At 39.9% G+C, this 16,120-nt stretch overlaps 1 protein-coding gene and 1 pseudogene across 1 annotated transcript in view; both read left to right on the forward strand.

The window, feature by feature from the left end:
• Window positions 1-16,120, forward strand: part of CD4 (CD4 molecule) — a 44,477-nt gene that overhangs the window by 10,748 nt on the left and 17,609 nt on the right. The gene's annotated exons all lie outside the window — the stretch shown is intronic.
• On the forward strand, window positions 11,824-12,226 carry LOC122224174 (annotated as a pseudogene).

Raw genomic sequence — 16,120 nt, forward strand, 5'->3', positions numbered from 1 at the left:
TAAATAGTTGCCTTCTGGTTATATCAAATGGTATCGACTTTCTGTTTATTATAGTGATATAAACTTTTCTTTTAAAATAAATTTATGTAGGGTGCCTGGGTGGCTCAATCAGTTGAGCGCCTTGACTTCGGTTCAGGTCATGATCTCACAGTTCTTGGGTTTGAGCCCTGAGTCGGGCTCTGTGCTGATAGCTCTGAGCCTGGAGCCAGCTTTGGATTCTGTGTCTCCCTCTCTCTCTGCCCTTCCCCTGCTCACGCTCTGTCTCTCTCAAAAATAAACATTAAAAAATTTAAAAAATAAAGTAAAATAATAAAATAAATTTATTTAGGAGCGCCTGGGTGGTCCAGTCAGTTAATCATCCAGTTTCAGGTCAAGTCACGATCTCACGGTTCATGAGTTCAAGCCCCATGTCCGGCTCTGTGCTGACAGCTCAGAGCCTGGAGCCTGCTTTGGATTCTGTGTCTCCCTCTCTCTCAGCCCCTCCCCGACTCACACCCTGTCTCTCTCAAAAATAAATAAACATTTAAAATTTTAATAAGAAAATAAATAAAATAAATTCATTTAATCCAAAAAAGTGAATGCATTTAAAGATGTTACATTAATAGGACAGGCAGATTTGGACAAAATCATGTGTAAGATATGTGAATGATTGAAGTCTGGGAAATATGGCTCCAGTCCAAGACTCTGATTTTGCTAGTGAGGGAACTGAGACCCAGGAAGAAGTCCCTGCCCCAAGTTTGTGCCCCATGAGAGGCAGAACTGGGGCTAGAGCTTTGGTCTTTCAACCTTCGGGCCTAGGCTCTCCTGTGGAAAGTTATCCTCAGTGCAAACTGAATTAGCCACAGTGCATAGAAAACCATCTTTGTTGAAAACAGATGTCTCCTCTTCCTGCCTCTCTGTCCAGTGGGAGGAAGTCCTCTATTTTTGCCAAGGAGATTCTTGCTGGGCTCCCAGAGTGACAGTTCAGACACCCATGTCCACTCTTCATGTTTGGACATGAAGAAAAAGGGGAACATTGGGCTGGATCTTTAGTGACCCAAAGCCATTCCCTAAAATTAACAAAACCCCCAATTCCTGATCTCTTTCTGTTAAAGACACACCAAGCGGGTCAACTGCCTTTTGCCTGCCCATGTCCTCTCCCTCATGTCCCTGTTTAAAGAGAACTCTGTGATCAAACTAACCTGCGTCCTTCCCTGGCCTGTGGGATCCCGGTGCCCATTATGTAATTTTCATCCTTGGGCAGAGCTCAGAACAACTCCCACAAACCCAGCAAGTGATTTTCTTGTCCTAGAATTTATTCTGCTAAATTTCTTGAAATAAGCAGACTTTCAGCTGAGGCTGTATTTTTTATTTTTATTTTTATTTTTTAAATATAATTTATTGTCAAATTGGTTTCCATATAACACCCAGTGATCATCTCAACAAGTGCCCTCCTCCATGCCCATCACCTGAGACTTTATTTATTTTTATTAATTTCAAAGTAAAGGATTCAAAAAAGTAATACAGATACATGGTAAACATTTAAAACCATCCAAATGATACACAATGTGTTAACAACAAAATTCAGCTGAGTACATTTGAAGATCTAATTGGCTTTATTCAATGATTCATAAGTTGGGCAGCATCCCATCCAGCAAATAGAAAGGAGCTCCCAAGAACTGTAGAAAGGAAAGGTCTTTAAAGGCAGAAAATCGGTTGGAAAAGGAAGCTTGTTAGCAAAGAGTGCATTGTTTCAGGCAGGATGACCTGCATAAGTGCATGGAAGAGGTCTATCAGGCAGATTTCCTCACTAGTGCTGACCAGATAATTCCAGATTGACTCATTAAAGGTTATATTCCTGGGAGAAGCTGAATGTAATTAGGTTAGGTATTTAGTCTTGGTTTGCTGATGTGGGGGTTAGCATAAGTGACTCCATTTTGGGCCTGTTGGCTCTTTTTTAACAGTTCCCCTCTTTTGATCACGACTGTTGGCTAAACTGAGAGATGTGGTCAAAATCTAAGGCATTTGTGCCACTCCCAGCTACTACTCTGAAGTTCTTGAAGTTTCTGCTGATTCTTTGGTACTCACAGGTCATGACTTTTCTCCCGAATCTCCATGATATGCACAGGTTATAACTTCAGGTTCACCGATTTTTAAGTTTGTTGTTCCTTTTGTTACTTTCCTGATGTTCCAGTCCCAGGGAGATCATTTGGTGGTTAGCAGCTGCAAACATGTATTCCAAGCCTTTGAGAGGATACAGTGCACCAGGGAAAATTCTGTGATTATTGTAAGAAGGATAATTCCCAATGTTTGGAGTGTACTTCGGAGTCATGATCCCTAAGACCCAAACCAATAAAAATCAAATAAGTCAAAGAAGGACCCCATTAAAGAGTCAGCATTAAAAGACCCTATTAAAAGAGATCATTTAAAGCCAAGTGGCTTGCTCAATGATCTTGTGTACCTGAGTTTCAACTTCCCCAGAAGTGTTAAGCCAAGCACAGCAAGTGAAGTTGGCCACAGCACAGACACCTCCTTGCTCAGCTAAAGGATCATTAAGATCTGTCTTATTATCAAGAATAACTTTGACAAGAGAATCTAAAGATTTTTGTTGGGCAGCTGTTATTATTTTCACACTGGGTTCTGCAATACTTTCAAGGGTTAATGAGAAGTTCCTGATTGTAGCCTCATTTGCATTTACTACTAGCCAGGGGAAACACTGATCCATCTACCAAGCTAATATTGAGTCACAAATGCCTCCTGGTAATTCCTGTTTGAGTCTGTGGATACCAGTAAAATTTAAGGCTCTGTAGACCACACAGGTGGTTTCATTCTGATTACCCTTGCTTTGTGTCCCTTTCTTTGTACAGAACCTGGATGCAAGATTCCCAGGTTTGGGATTGTTAACCAGAGACAGGGAAATGGACCAGGGCATTTCCAGCATCATGGACAGATCAAAATTTTTCATGACAAATCCAGCAGTCTGAAGGGTTACCCCCATTTAGACACAGCCTGCGAGATACAGATGATGGTGTTACCTTTCCAAGCCAATGCCAGAGTAAAGGAAAGAAAGAGAAGAATAAAGAGTTTCGTGTTCAGTTGAAGTATGAAGTCTTGATCCGGCTTCTTGGGTGGAAGAAGCTTACCTTAATGTCAGCTACTTCTCTTCTTAGACAATTTGATTTTGAGGTCTCCAGCTCAAAGATTTTGATGTGCAGAGGGCCAAATGGCAGGAGGAGACTTCTCCAGCCGTAAACATGTCCCCAAGGCCCAGGTCCCTGAAGTTTGGCTGCCAGCTAGGTAAGGAAGGAGATTCCTAGCTCCAACCAAGGAGATTCAAAGGCAGTCTTTGTTCTTTGTGATTCCAAATCAAAAGGAGGAAAGCAAATTGGAAATGTTAGTTCAGAGAGTTGTAGCCAGATAGTTGAGGAAACGAGAATTCAGGACCCAGTCCAGTGTATAAGAAAACCTCAAAGACAACAGGATTAGAATCTAGTATGGACAGAAGGTACAAACGGCATTTTTCTCTCCACGATTATCCCAATTTTTATCAAAAATAATCACAGTAAAACGTATTTGTTTGCATTAAACTTGGTCTGGTTATTTACATAAGTGTGGCAAGAATGGCAGTTGACCATATAAGCTGCTTTTTTTTTTTTTTTTTTTTTTTTTTTTTTTTTTTTAAGACTGTTCTGCTGGAACCTTATAAACAAGATACCAGGACAATTTTTCCAAGAAGCTTTATTAGCTCCTTAAAGTCAACCTTATTTCTCCAAAGCTGTCTGGTCATATCTGAGTCTATGCCCATCTCTCTTAAATAGAACATTCCAGTCAAAGCCTTGGTAATATAACCAATGTTTCCATTTATGTCCTGTTACAAGGGAGAACATATTCTCATTAAACTTATGTAAATAACTATTTTGTCATAAAAAGAATGCTCAAGAGTTTTCAAATCCTGGAGGGATTGAGTAGAGAAAGAAAGTAAATGTTTCATCTGTGTTTACAAAGGCATACTTTACTAACTTGCTATAGGTCATAAATGACTTAAGTGAAAAAGTTTCCTCAATCTGGAAAAATAAAACATTAAAGAACCAGCAATGTTTCAATTAAGAAGTCATAAAAATTATAATCATCCTCCTCAGCTCATTAAGTCTCATGTTATTAATTCTTGCTTGAATCCAGTTTTTTCCATTAATTCTGGAGACTCTTACCTAGTTCATTCTTTTATCTAAAAGTTATCAGAAACTGTATTGGCCAGGGTCCTTTCAATAAATTTTTTTTAAATGTTTATTTATTTTTCAGAGAGAACGTGTGCGCGGGTGGGGGAGGGGGCAAAGGATCGGAAATAGGTTCACACTGACAGCTGGGAGCCCAATGAAGGTCTGGAACTCACAAACTGTGAGATCATGACCTGAGCTGAAGCTGGATGCTTAACCGACTGAGCTACCCAGGCCCCCCTCAAAGAATCTTCTTGATGAGGCACTTTTGTAGATACACTTCTGCAAAAGCATCTGAGTAAAACATAAACCGTCTGTAAATGACAGAAGACTTTTAAAAAATGCTCAGTGTTAAAGATCTGATGAGAGTTCATGGTAATGGAATTGACAAAGAAATCTGGTCATTTCTGTGAAACATAACATTTAAATAACTGAAGCCTCATTTTAGGACAAAATTACTTTCTTTGCCCTCAACAAAAAAAGCATTTCCCTTTTTTCTTTTACCATACTTTTTTTTTTTTGAGAGAGAGAGAGAGAGTACTCATGTGAGCACATGCATGGGGGAGGGGTAGAGAGGGGGGAGAAAGAATCTTAAGCAGGGTCCATGCCCGGGGCAGAGCCAGAGGTGGGGCTCAATCTCATAAATCATGAGCTTATGATGTGAGCCTAAATCAAGAATTGGGCACTTAACCAACTGAGTCACCCAGCTGCCCTGTTACTGTACCTTCTTTTACCAAAAACACACATCCTACTCTCCTTGCACATGGAGAGGTTTCCCTTATTATTTCAAGTAGTTTTAATTACATATATTAGACTGTTTTAGCCCCTAGAAACCTGGTTTCTAGCAGAAACTGAAGTAAGCAACTGTGTTCTTCACATTAGCATTCTATGGCTTAGTAAATGTTTCTAATTTCTAGAAACATATGCTTTCTCATAGTAAATTTCTTAATGTGGCACAAAACATGTTTTAGTAATCCATGCAAATATCTGTAGTTCCTCTGTAAAAAGGAAGCCAAAAGTGAATAAGCCTATGTTCAGTAATTAATGTTTCAGTATCTTATCTGATTTAGAAATGATATATAGACATTTAGTGACTAGCCATCAGTTACTTTAACTTGTAAAACTTTAAGGTTTCAGGTTACTAAAAAGATTTGGGGAAACTATCAAAAATTCACCTAAAAACTTTTATCTCACATCTATTTAATGTACTTGTTCTCAACAATTATTTTTAGGTTAATTATAAAAATTTCATCATACCAGGTTATTTTTTCTTGCTGACAAGTTTTTCAACAGAGATAACATGAACTTATTTGACTAGTAAACTCAGGTAGAATAAAAGCTGTATGTCTGCATTGTTTTTAATGTTGATAATTCTAATTTTTTTTAAATGTTTTATTCATTTTTTAAGAGACAGAGTGCGAGTGGGGGAAGGGCAGAGAGAGACGGAGACACAGAATCTGAAGCAGGCTCCAGGCTCTGAGCTGTCAGCACAGAGCCCGACGTGGGGCTCAAGCCCGCAAACCTCGAGATCATGACCTGAGCAGAAGTCGGCCGCTTAACTGACTGAGCCACCCAGGCGCCCCTTAATGTTGATAATTCTAAAGACATGCCTATTTTAATTAAACCAACAACCTTAAACTAGCTTTTAATTACTAAAGATTCCCTCAGATCATGTGAACCTGAAAAGCCCTCGCTTTCATTTTTAATCACATTCCTAAGAATTTTATGAACATATAATTCATAAAGGCACTTAATTTTCTTTAGCCCAATTAAATAGAGCTCCTCCACAAATGAATTTTGATAATACCATCTGGAGGTAGAAAATACCACACATCTATATATAACATGTATATATATACAGACAGATGTAAACATACAGACAGACACAGAAACCTATAGTTTTCATTTTAAAATTACTACCATGAGACAGGTATGATAATACAAAACTTACTAGCTTAAAAGAACAGCTGGAAAAAGTGAGGATCACCTGGTCAGATGGCTAACGCTTTTTATTCACATTAGTGGCAAATACAATAGTTTGATGTTTGCCCAAGTCCCAAATAACCTATCTCTCCCTTTTATAGATAAGAATTACCTGCCTTAAGTTTATAGATAAGGTACAAGATTTACATCGAAAAGGCACAGGGGAAGAAGGCAAGTTCCCCTAAGAAGAATTTTTGTTTCCTAAGGCCCCGCGTTTTTGCAGTTCCTACAAGCCTTTCGAGATAAATAGGGGAGGTTTGGGGATGGGTAAAAGAATAGGCGGAATTTGAACTATTTCTAGAGAAGGTAAGGGCAGATGTTTTCAATTCCCCCAAGGAATTGGGTTGTAACTTAAGTGATAGCAAGAAGCCTCTGTGGCCATCTAATTACATTATCTTCAAGTTGTTCCCCCACCCACTCTGGGCACAAAGTTTCATTTTAGCGCAAAGGAGAGAAAAACTTAAAAGGAACCCTTTTAAACATCTTACCAGTGTTCAGCTAGGACAAACAGTAAATATTCTTGGCAGTATTGAACAACCCCTTAGACGCAAGAGGTGGCCCCACAGAGGGTGCAAAAGGTATTTTATTTTCCTGTCTCTACTTGGTACTACAGTCAGAGATACAGAACAGCTGACCCTGGTAGGAATTCTTATCTTTAGCTGACTCTGCCAGTTTTTCCAGGATCCCATCTGTAGCTCTGGTATCTACCAGAATTTCTCCATTAGTTTTAATTTAGTTTTCCCTTGGCTGTTGAAGGGAATAACATAGCAGTTTACCAGAAAAATCCCATAGAGTTTCATCAACTCTGGGAGGGGTCCAGACAGGAGCCTCTTGTGAGGGTAGTGTGGGGGCGTCTCTAAGATCACTCATTTGGCAGATTTTTAAAAAATGTTTTATTTATTGGGACGTCTGGGTGGCTCAGTCGGTTGAGCAGCTGACTTCGGCTCAGGTCATGATCTCACGGTTTGTGGGTTAGAGCCCCATGTCGGACTCTGTGCTGACAGCTTGGAGCCTGGAGCCTGCTTCAAATTCTGTGTCTTTCTCTCACTCGGCCCCTCCCCTGCTTGCCCTCTGTCTGTCTCTCTCTCTCAAAATAAATAAATAAACTTATAAAAAAAAGCTTTAAAATGTTTTATTTATTTATTTAATATTTTTAATGTTTATTTATTTATTTTTGAGAGACAGAGAGTTGACAGAGCATGAGCAGGGGAGGGGCGGAGAGAGAAGGAGACACAGAACCCTAAGCAGGCTCCAGGCTCTGAGCTGTCAGCACAGAGCCCAACGTGGGCTAGAACCCATGGACTGTGAGATCATGACCTGAGCTTAACCGACTGAGCCACCCAGGTGCCCCTTAATGTTTTATTTATTTATTTTGAGAGGGCGAGAGAGAGAGAGAGAGAGAGAGAGAAGGCACAAGCACAAGACCGGGGGATGGTGGGGGGGGGGGGGGCGGGCATGAGAATGTCAAGCAGGAGGCAGACTCCCGGCTGAGGTTCAGCTTGCGATTCCACAAACCATGAGATCATGACCTGAGCCAAAATCAAGAGCTAGAGGCTTAACTGACTGAGCCACCCAGATGTCCCCTTGGCTGACTTTTGTTTACAGTCTTGTAGTCTCTTCAGAGGGGCAAGACAATTCAGGTGGGGGATTTACTAGCATTAAGTACTCAAATAAAGAAGGATAGAGGGGAGCAGCAGGGGTTACATCAGTCTTACAGTCTTTTGTTTTAGGTACCTCTTGTGTCTTTAATTTTTCATTTGCCTTTTTTTTAAGTTTATTGATTTTGAGAGAGCAAGAGGGAGCATGAATGGGGGAGGGGCAGAGAGAGAGGAAGGGAGAGAGAATCCCAGGCTATCAGTGCAGACCCCAACACTGCGCTCAGTCGTAGGAACTGTGAGATCTCATTTGTTTTTTTGCAACGAATCTTTTAATGAAGGTGTTTTGGAACCTCTTTTTTTTCCCATCATGACAAGTGTGCTCTTTAATCCTCATCCCCTATTTCTCCTGTCCCCCCACCCACCTCCCCGCTGGTAGCCATTGGTTTCTTCTCTAGAGTTAAGAGTTTGTTTCTTGGTTTCCTTCTCTCTCTCTCTCTTTCTCCCTCTTTTTTCCTTTGTTCGTTTGTTTTGTTTCTTAAATTCCACATATGAGTGAAATCATATGGTATTTGTCTTTGACTGACTGATTGCACTTAGCATCATAATACTCTCTAGCTCCATCCATGTTGTTGCTCATGGCAAGATTTCATCCCCCCTTATTTTTTTTATGGCCGAATGATATTCCATTATATGCATACCATTTCTCCTTTATCCATTCATCTGTTGATGGACACTTGGGCTGTTTCCATAGATTGGCTATTGTAAATAGTGCTGCAATAAACATAGAGGTGCATGTATCCCTTTGAATTAGTGTTCCTGCATTTCTTTAAAGTTTTATTTATTTTTTTTAGTAATCTCTATGCCCAACATGAGGCTCAAACTCATGACCCCAAGGTCAAGAGTCACATGCTCTTCCAGCTGAGCCAGCCAGGCACCCTGTGTTCTATTTTGGGGCTAAATAACCTAGTAGTGCGATTCCTGGATAGTAGGGTAGTTCTATTTTTAATTTTTTGAGGAACCTCCATGCTGTTTTCCGTAGTGACTTCACCAGTTTGCACTCCCACCACTTCACTAGTTTGTAAGAGGGGTCCTTTTTCTCCACATCCTCACCAACACTTGTTTCCTGTGTTTTTGATGTTTGATTTAGCCATTCACACTCCATCAGGGTGTGAGGTGATGTCACATTGTATAGCTTTGATAAACATTGATTTGCATTTCCTTGATGATGAGTGATGTTGAGCATCTTTTCATTTGTCTTCTGGTCATCTATGTCTTCTTTAGAGAAATGTCTGTTCATATCTTCTCCCGATTTTTTATTTTAAAGTAGGCTTCATGTCCAGCATGGAGCCAAATGCAGGGCTTGAACTCATGACCCTGAGACCAAGACCTGAGCTGAGATCAAGAGTCGGACACTTAGGGGTGCCTGGGTGGCTCAGTCGGTTAAGTGTCTGACTTTTGGTTTCGCCTCAGGTCATGATCTCACGGTTCATGAATTCATCGCATTGGGCTCCATGCTGGCAGTGCTGAGCCTCCTTGGGATTCTCTCTCTCCCTTTCTTCTCTTTCTCTCTATGCCCCTGCCCTGTGCTCTCTCCCTCTCTCAAAATAAATAAATAAACTTCCAAAAATAAAAAAAAAAAAAAGAGTAGGACACTTAATTGACTGAGCCACCCAGGTGCCCTGCTTCTCCCCAGTTTTAAATTGGATTATTTAGTTTTTGGGTGTTAAGTTATATAGGTTCTTTCTATATTTTGGATGCTAACCCTTTATGAGATATGTCATTTGCAAACATCTTCTCCCATTCCGTGGGTTGCCCTTTAGTTTTGTTAATTGTTTCCTTCACTGTGCAGAAACTTTTTATTTTGATGTAGCCTCAATAGTTTATTTTTGCTTTTATTTCCTTTGTGCCAGGAGATTATGTAGAAAAATGTTGCTATGGCTGATGTCAGAGAGATTACTGCCTGTGCTCTCTTCTAGGATTTTTATAGTTTCAAGTCTCCCATTTAGGTCTTTAATCCATTTTGAGTTTATTTTTGTGTATAGTGAAAGAAAGTGGTCCAGTTTCATTTTTCGCATGTGGCTGTTCAGTTTTCCTAACATCATTTATTGAAGAGACTGTCTTTTTCCCATTGGATATTCATTCCTCTTTTGTCAAAGATTAATTGACCATATAATTGTGGGTTTATTTCTGGGTTTTCTGTTCTATTCTATTGATCTATGTGTCTATTTTTATGCCAGTACCATACTGTTATAATTACTACTGCTTTGTAATATAACTTGAAATCTGGAATTGTGATATCTACAGTTTGTTTTTCTTTTTCAAGATTCCTTTGGCTATTCCAGGTTTTTTGTGGTTTCATAGAAATTTTAAGATTGTTCTAGTTCTGTGAAAAATGCTGTTGGTATTTTGATAGGGATTGTGTTAAATATGTAGATTGTTTTGGGTAGTATAGACATTTAAAAAAATTTTTTTTGTAAATTTATTTATTTATTTTTATGGAATATTTCATACCCAACGTGGGGCTTGACCTCATGACCCCAAGATCAAGAGTTGCATGCTTTCCCAACTGAGCCAGCTAGGTGACCTGGTGTCGACATTTTAATATTTGTTCTTCCAACCCATGAGCGTGGAATGTTTTTCCATTTCTTTACATCATCTTGAATTTCCTTCATCAGTGTTTTATAGCTTTCAACGTACAGGTCTTTCACCTCTTTAGCTAAGTTTATTCCATGATATTTTATTGGTTTTGGTGCCATTGTAAATGGGATTGTTTTCTTTCTTTAAAAAAAAAAAAACTTTTTTTAGTGTATATTTATTTTGAAAGAGTGAGAGATTGGGTAGGGGAGGGCTTGAGAGAGAGGGAGAGACAGAATCCCAAGCAGGCTCCGGGACGTCAGCACACAGCCTGCCGTGGGGCTTGATCCCACGAACTGTGAGATCATGACCCGAGCCAAAATCAAAAGTCGGACATTTAACCAACTGAGCCACCCAGGTGCCCCTGGGATTGTTTTCTTAATTTCACCGTCTGCTGCTTTATTATTAGTGTATGGGAATGCAACAGATTTCTGTACATTGCTTTTGTATCTACAACTTTACTGAATGCATTTATCAGTTCTTTTTTTAAAAAAAAATTTTTTTTTAACATTTATTTATTTTTGAGACAGAGAGAGACAGAGCATGAACGGGGGAGGGGCAGAGAGACAGGGAGACACAGAATTGGAAGCAGGCCCCAGGCTCTGAGCCATCAGCCCAGAGCCCGACATGGGGCTCGAACTCACAGACTGAGAGATCGTGACCTAAGCTGAACTCGGAGGCTTAACCGACTGAGCCACCCAGGCGCCCCTACATTTATCAGTTCTACTAGCTTTTTGGTGGAGTCTTTAAGGTTTTCTATATACAGTATCATGTTATCTGCATATAGTGAGAGTTTCACTTCTTCTTTACCAATTTGGATGACTTTTATTTCTTTATGTTGTCTATTTGCTGTGATTTAAGCAAATATGTTGAAGTGGTGAGAGTGGACATCCTCCTTGTCTTGTTCTTGATCTTAGGGGGAAAGGTCTCAGTTTTTCACCATTGAGTAGGATGTTGGTTGTGAATTTTTCATATAGACCTTTATTATGTTGAGGTATATTCCCTCAAGACCTACTTTGCACAAGTGTTTTATCATGAATGGGTGTTGTACTTTGTCAAATGCTTTTTCTGCGTCTATTGAAATGATCACATGGCTTTGATCCTTTTTCTTATTGATGTGATGTATGATGTTAACTGTTTTACAAATATTGAAGCCACCCTTGCATCCTGGGAATAAATCCCATCTGATAGTGGTGTACGATTTTTTTAGTGTCTTGTTGGATTCAGTTTGCTGATATTTTGTCGAGGATTTTTGCATTTATATTCATGAGTGATATTGGCTTGTAGTTCTCTTTTCTGTGGTGTCTTTATCTGGTTTCAGGGTGATACTGGCCTCAGAAGAATTTGGAAGTTTTCCTTCCTCTTGTATTTTTTGCATAGTTTGAGAAGAACAGATACTAACTCTTCCTAGAACACTTGGTAAGAGTTGATGCCATTCTCCTGATCACGTGCTGCCTGCTAGCAGTGTCACCTTAGAGATCAGGACCGGCTGGGTCCTGTCAACATGCTTTTGGCTAGAGGTTTACTACATCCAGCCTGGGAAGAGGAAAAGAAAAATACATAAAAAGAAACAGCTAGTTCAAAGCCCAAATTCCTATTTTATGGATGTAAAATGTCCAGGTTGCTAGAAGACTACCATGGTTTTCAGCCATGCTCTTTGTGTAGGCTGTTCAACAATGTGCCAGCCAACAGGTAGAACAGCCAGACTCACAGAGGGGTGTTCATTTAGAAGAAAGCAATGCCAACGATCCACACAAAGTCCTGAATTTGTGTTATATCGCAGAAAGCCTTACCAGTTCAATAATTCCAGTTAGTCTACCAAGATCATGTAACTATAGTTTAAAAAAATTTTTTTTAATGTTTATTTATTTTTAAGAGACAGCATGAGCGGGAGAACGCAGAGAGACAGAGGGAGACCCAGAATATAAAGCAGGCTCCAGGCTCTGAGCTGTCAGCACAGAGCCCAACGCTGGGCTTGAACCCATGAGCCATGAAATCATGACCTTAGCTGAAGTTGGACACTCAACCGACCGAGCCACCCAGGCGCCCCCTCTGACAGCTTTTAAGTGCTCAGCCCGTGCTCATCAATTCTGCAGCTACTTCTGGGATTTCCATTAGCAATAACCTTTATCTACACAAAACAAAACAAACAGGTGCATCTTAACATACCAGCCTTAAGCAAGAGATGTTACTGTGGCCTGGATAAGACAAGGCCCTGTGTGCACCACCAGCAACTCCTGAGGTGAAACTGGGGTTTGGCGAAGGGATTGTACTAGAAAACCCCAAAGAATGGGGACCATGGGCTGATTCCAAAGAGCAGTTGCCATAGTGGAATCTAGGGAAGGATTCCAAGTAAATGAGAAATTGCCAGCAGTTCCCAGTTTGGAATCTAGAGGTAGAATCAAGGGCTGGGGTTTCCAATTAAATGGTCAATTGTGGTCCAAATTACCAGCAATTCCCAACATGGAACTAGTGTTTCTGGACAAATGAGGAATGGACTGGGAAGTTAATTAGATCAGGAGCCTGATGCAAAGAGAGCAGAGCTCAGAGCCGAGAGGGACTCACCTATGGCTCTCGGAAATGGTGAGAAATACAGAGAACTCAAAAGGGTTCACAAGTACCAAGCCTGTGTTTCTCATTGTCCCTGAAGCTGTCAGAAGTTTCCTTCTATCCCACCACTGCCTCCAAATCTATGAAAAAACAAAATTCAACTAAGTAAATTTGAGGATCTAATTGCCTTTATTCAATGATTCATGGATTGGGCAGTGTCCTGTCCAGCAAATAGATAGGAGCTCCAAGGAGCTATAGAAAATGAAAGGCTTTAAAGGCAGAGAGAGGGCAGAAAAAAGGAAGTTTATCAGCAAAGAACTCTTGTTTCAGGCAAGGTCACCTTCCTAAGGGGGACAGAGAGTGTGTATCAGGCAGACTTCTTCACTAGTGCTGACCAGGTAGCTCCAGACTCACTAATTAAAGATTACATTCCTAGGAGAGTCTTGGTTTGCTGATGTGGGGATTAGCATAAGTGACTCCATTTTGGGCTTATTGTCTCATTTTTAATATGTGACAATAAATCTCCTTCCTACTCCTGATCCTCAATTTCTCAGTTCCCTTCCCCAGAGGCAGCTTTTAACCAGTTTCTGTGTTTCCTTCAAGAGATGATCTATGCATATATGTATACCGTTCCTTCTTTTCTTACATAAAATAATAAATTCATCATATATGCGTATGTATATATGGGTATGTATATATTGAGTGCCTACAAGGGTTAGGTAATGTTCTACATTAGGTGCTGGGGATATAATATAGTGGAAAACAAAAGAAGAATTTGTATAGTGTTTCTAACCTTGCTTTTTTTTCTTTTAAATTAGATATTTTGAAGGTTTTTCTATTTTCATATGTGTGTTTGTATATATATATATACATATATATATATATATATCTGTCTATATTTCTACCTCACTTATTTTCAGGGACTGCATAATTCTTTTTCATAATTAGACCATGATTTATTTGACTAATCCCATACTGTTGCACATTTAGGCTATTTTCAGTTTACTGCTATCACAAACAGTGAATCAAACTTTGCATCTCTGGGCATATATGCAAATGTCTTTGAAAGATAAATTCCTAGAAGCAATATTGATGGGCCAGGTCAGCTTGATCTTTAGATATCTTCTGGTATACAACTTTCTCTCAAATGGTGTCTGCTGTAAGATTTGACTATATATTAATTTGCACCTTCCAGTATATTACTTCCTTTAGCCAAGTTTTATTGATGTTGCTGGTTTTTTTCCCCTCCAGATTTAAAAAGTATTATGTGCTCATTACAGAATATTTGGCAAATGCAAAAAAGAATAAATAATCAAGATTCCCTTTTCCTCAGAGGCCAATAAATAAGTAAATAAATAGGAAACAAATCAAGTGCATGCATACTTCCACCATTGAGAGATACCCTCTGTTAACGTTTTTATTTATTTCCTACTGGGCTTTGTTTAGTGTGGAAAATATGATATATATATTATTAAATAGATGATATCATGCTGTATATAGTTTTTAACCTACTTCCTCATAACATTTTATAATGATGGGACAATCAATTATTAGACTATTTTTTTTAAGTTTATTTATTTTGAGAGAGAGAGAGAGCACTCAGGTGTGCATGAACAAGGGAGGGGCAGAGAGAGAGAACCCCAAGCAGGCTCCACACTATCAGTGCAGAGCCTGATGTGGGGCTCAAACTCATGAACCATGAGATTATGACCTGAGCCAAAATCAAGAGTTGGACACTCAACCAACTGAGCCACCCAGGCGCCCCTAGACTATTTTTTAAAAGTAATATGCCAGGGCGCCTGGGTGGCTCTGTTGGTTAAGCGTCCGACTTCAGCTTAGGTCATGATCTCACAGTTCATGAGTTTGAGCTCCACGTCAGGCTCTGTGCTGACAGCTCAAAACCTGGAGCCTGCTTCAGATTCTGTGTTTCCTTCTCTCTCTGCCCCTTTTCTGCTTGCACTCTGTCTCTCTCTCTCTCTCAAAAATAAACATTAAAAAATTTTTAAAGTCATCTGCCAATGTTTAGTAAATACAAAATTATAAACTCTTACATGAAGTACTAGCTACTCTGTAAAATTTACTTGGCAGAGATAAAATTGTGAATATTTCATGATATCTGCACAAGAATGTTGTCATAAGCATTGCTTATAACATGAAAGAATAAAATTCAACCCGAATATCCATTAATGAGGAAAGAATTGAACTATGGTACAATGGTGGAAAGTTATTCAGGTAATTAAAAAAATTAGGGCTTTCAGGAAAATAGAGTAGACATATGTATTAGTCTGCTTAGGCTGCCATAACAAAATACCATAAACTAGGTAATCAAACAGTGGAAATTTATGTTTTCACAGTACTGTAGGCTGGAAGTTCAAGATTAGGGCGTCAACACAGTTGGGTTCTGGAGAGAACTGTCTTCCTGGCCTACAGGGGGTGGCTTCTTGCTGTGTCCTCACATGGCAGAGACACAGGAAGCAAGCTCTCTGGTGTCTCCTCTTAGCACAAATCCCATCACGAAGGCCCCATCTTCATGACTTCATCTAAATCTAATTACCTTTCAAAGGCCCCATCTCCAAATACCATCACATTGAGTATTAGAGCTACAACATCTGAATTTGGAGGGAACACAATTCAGTCCCTAGTAACATACTTTTTGCTAAATACACTAAGTACAACAGGAAACCCTGGACATTACCTATAGAGCTAACATAAGAAGACTCTGAAACATGTAGAGAAGAGGGCAGACTGGTAGGGACCCAGGGGCCTAAGGATCAACATGGTGGGGAATTTTCTTTTGCCTTGTATATCCCAGTCTTGGAGCTAAAGAAGCCAGCAACCTAGAAGCCTCAACGGACACAGACAAAAATAAGCATCAACAAAAGCCTGCTCTCTCTAGCCAAAGGACCAGGAAAGGAGCAAACTAGCAAGACAAAGTAATAGACAGTAACTGCTCTACTCCTGTCAAACACCAGAAGAAGGGTCCCACCTTTCCCATGCCAGAAAAAGCTGAGTGAAGAGCCTAAACTTGAACCCTCCTGAGGCTGTAATGAGGCACCAGCCAGTGGAAAGGGTCCTAACCCCCCTGCATTGTCAGTAAAGATCACATAAGGAGCCTGGATTTCCACCTCCACCCGCAGTCATGAGGCACCCCTCCTTGCTGGG

Source organism: Panthera leo, chromosome B4 (genome assembly GCF_018350215.1).
Source record: "Panthera leo isolate Ple1 chromosome B4, P.leo_Ple1_pat1.1, whole genome shotgun sequence".
In the NCBI taxonomy this organism is placed as follows: Eukaryota; Metazoa; Chordata; class Mammalia; order Carnivora; family Felidae; genus Panthera; species Panthera leo.